The sequence below is a fragment of the Schistocerca piceifrons genome, chromosome 5 (genome assembly GCF_021461385.2).
Source record: "Schistocerca piceifrons isolate TAMUIC-IGC-003096 chromosome 5, iqSchPice1.1, whole genome shotgun sequence".
Taxonomy (NCBI): domain Eukaryota; kingdom Metazoa; phylum Arthropoda; class Insecta; order Orthoptera; family Acrididae; genus Schistocerca; species Schistocerca piceifrons.
The window spans coordinates 151,760,631-151,764,376 of record NC_060142.1 but is presented as its reverse complement, the minus strand read 5'-3'; the positions used below and the strand labels follow the sequence as shown (position 1 = coordinate 151,764,376).

The 3,746-nt window shown below is 47.7% G+C and overlaps 1 pseudogene; it reads left to right on the top strand.

Moving 5' to 3' along the window:
- Positions 1–2,344: 2,344 nt before the first annotated feature.
- On the top strand, positions 2,345–2,462 carry LOC124799674 (annotated as a pseudogene).
- Positions 2,463–3,746: the final 1,284 nt, after the last annotated feature.

Here is a 3,746-nt window from a genome sequence, read left to right as displayed (position 1 = left end):
TCGATCACTGAGTCAACAGAGAGGGACGTTTGGAACACAATAACCATCTGCACGAACCGTTCGACGACGTTTGCAGCAGCAAAGACTATGAACTCGGAGACCATGGCTGCGGTTACCCTTGACGCTGCATGACAGACAGGAGCGCCTGCGATGGTGTACTCAACGACCAACCTGGCTGCACGAATGGAAAAACGTCATTTTTTCGGATGAATCCAGGTTCTGTTTACAGCGTCATGATGGACGCATCTGTGTTTGTCGACATCGCGGTGAACGCACATTAGAAGCGTGTATTCGTCATCGCCATACTGGCGTATCACCCGGCTTGATGGTATGGGATGCCATTGGTTACATGTCTCGGTCACCTCTTGCTCGCACTGACGGCACTTTGAACAGTGTACGTTACATTTCAGATGTGTCACGACCCGTGGCTCTACCCTTCATTCGATCCCTGCGAAACCCTACATTTCAGCAGGATAATGCACACCGCATGTTGCAGGTCCTGTACAGGCCTTTCTGGATACAGAAAATGTTCGACTGGTACCCTGACCAGCACATTCTTCAGATCTCTCACCAACTGAAACGTCTGGTCAATGGTGGCCGAACAACTGGCTCGTCACAATACGCCAGTCACTGCTCTTGATGAACTGTGGTATCGTGTTTAAGCTGCATGGGCAGCTGTACCTGTACACGCCATCCAAGCTCTGACTCAATGCCCAGGCGTATCAAAGCCGTCATTACGGCGAGAGGTCGTTGTTCTGGGTACTGATTTCTCAGGATCTACGCACCCACATTGCGTGAAAATGTAATCACATGTCAGTTCTAGTATAATATATTTGTCCAATGAATACCCGTTTATCATCTGCGTTTCTTCTTGGTGTAGCAATTTTAATGGCCAGTAGTGTACTAATGTTGCGATTGAAAATGGGAATTAATTCCTGAAACGTGCCGTGTTATACATGGGGAAACGTAATTATTGTTGGAGTGAATCATTAATGGCACTGTTTCAGGCGTTCGAAAGAACATCGATTATGATGAATGAAATCGGACTGTAATTTTGATGACCACTTCCACTGTCACGACTGCGATCTGCTACTGCGCATGTGGTGACTCGAAGTGCCGTATCTTTAGCGTTCTTTCTGCCGCGCTACCGCTGCGCCGCTTGGGTTGCAAGGCTGCCCTTCATCGCCTGCCCAGCTGTCGCCGCCATGCGTTCAGCTACTCGTAACCAAGGCGGGCTGGAGTGGCCCTGGCGACTGGGTTACGTGTGTCGGTGGCCGCCGTGTTTTCACGGTGTCTGCGCCGGCCGGAGAGCGGCGCTTCGGCCTACAGAAATAGAACTGTGAGAGGTTGGGGGGGGGGGGGCAGCTGGGGGGGGGGGGGGGGGAACTTCAGATGGGAACGGCGCCACCTGTGCCCGCCTCTTCTGCCTTCTTTCACTTTTGTTCCCGCGTCCTCTTCCAGCTCCGGACACGCCGCATTCGTTTCGTGAATCTCAGTCCCGCGCTGCCCTTCCACTGCGAACTACTCGGCGGAGAATATTTGGCGCAAAAAAATACTGTCGCACCGCTTCATTCTGCGTATCGAGGGTTTGCGAGCTTTCGCGTCCGTTCCGGTCTTTATCCAGTCCGTGTGGCTCCGAAGAGAGGGTTACAAGGGGGCGTCAGTTGGTGGTAGGAATGAAGAGGCTTTGGAATTCTTAACAGACTTAACCCAGTCTCTATCCCGGGGGGGGGGGGGGGGGGGCGCCCGATGTGGCCCAGCGGTTCTAGGCGCTTCAGTCTGGAAGGTTGCAGGTTCGAATCCTGCCTCGGGCATGGATGTGTCTGATGTCCTTAGGTTAGTTAGGTTTAAGTAGTTCTAAGTTCTAGGGGACTAATGACCTCAGATGTTAAGTCCCATAGTGCTCAGAGCCATTTGAACCATTATCCCGGGCGTGGAATCCATGCAAAGGATTCTTTAAAATGGAAGTATTCAGTGCATGTAGCAATTTGTGCGTTCATCTGTATCAACACTCATTAGTAAATGAATGGGGACGTGCGATGACGAAGAAGTGACTTAATGGTGACTTACTGGGTGAGCAAAGGAAAACTGATGCAGAAAATATTTATAGGATAGACGCGGAATTAGGGCACGTCAGTAAACAAGATCCGTTAGACGACTATCGGTTTGGCTTTAGGAAAGGTAAAGGCACCAGAGAGGCAGTTCTGACGCTGCGGTTGATAACCGAAGCAAGGCTAAAGAAAAATCAAGACACGTTCATAGCATCTGTCGACCTGGAAAAACCGTTCGGCAGTGTCAAACGGTACAAGATGTTCGAAATTCTAAGGAAAGCTGTAGGAAGAGAGGCAACGGCCTTGCCACAGTGGATACACCGGTTCCCGTGAGATCACCGAAGTTCAGCGCTGTCGGGCGTGATTGGCACTTGGATGGGTGACCATTCAGGCCGCCATGCGCTGTTGCCATTTTTCGGGGTGCACTCAGCCTCGTGATGCCAATTGAGGAGCTACTCGTCCGAATAGCAGCGGTTTCGGTCAAGAGTACCATCATAACGACCGGGAGAGCGGTGTGCTGACCCCCACGGCCCTCCTATCCGCATCCTCAGCTGAGGATGACACGGCGGTCGGTTGGCCACTCGTGGCCTGAAGACGGAGTGCTTTTTTTTTTTTTTAAATATAGTAAGAGACGTGTCGTATACAATATGTAGAAGAGCCAAGAAAGATTAATAACAGACGAAGACCAAGAACGAAGTGCACGAATTAGAAAGGGTGTAAGACAGGGATGTAGTCTTTCGCCTCTACTGTTCAATCTTCACATGGAAGTAGCAATGATGGAAATATAAAAAAGAAAGGTTCAAGAATGGTATTAAAATGCGTGGTGAAAGGATATCAGTGATAGCATTCGCTGATGACATTGATATCGTAAGTGAAAGTGAAGAAGAATTACGGGATCTGCTGAATGTAATAAACAGTTCAATGAGCAAAAAATCTGAACTGATAGTAAATCGAAGAAAGACGCAAGTAATGAGAAGTAGAAGAAATCAGAACAGCAAGAAACTTAACATTAGGATTGCTGGTCACGAAGTAGATGAAGTTAAGGAATTCTGCTACCTAGGTCTCTCTCTCAAATTCTGAAGGTGGAAGGGCTCAAATACAGGGAGCGAAAGGCTATTTACAATTTGTACAGAAACCACAGGGCAGTTATTACAGTCGAGGGGCATGAAAGCGAAGCAGTGGTTGGGAAGGGTTGTAGCCTACCCAGATGTTGTTCAATGTGTATATTGAGCAAGCAGTAAAGGAAACAAAAGAAAAATTTGGAGTAGGAATTAAAATCCATAAAAATGAAATAAAAACTTTGAGGTTCACCGATGACATTGTAATTCTGTCAGCGACAGCAGAGGACCTGGAAGAGCAGTTGAACGGAATGGACAGGTTCTTGAAAGGAGGATATAAGATGAACATCAACAAAACCAAAACGAGGATAATGGAATGTAGTCTAATTAAATCAGTTGATGCTGAGGGAATTAGATTAGGAAATGAGACACTTAAAGTAGTTGATGTGTTTTGCTATTTGGGTCGAAGTAGGGAGGATATAAAATGTAGGCAATACCAAGAAAGGCGTTTCAGAAGAAGAGAAATTGGTTAACACTGAGTATAGATTTAAGTGTCAGGAAGTCTTTTCTCAAAGTATTTGTGTGGAGTGTAGGCATGTATGGATGTGAAACGTGGACGATACATAGTTTAGACCAG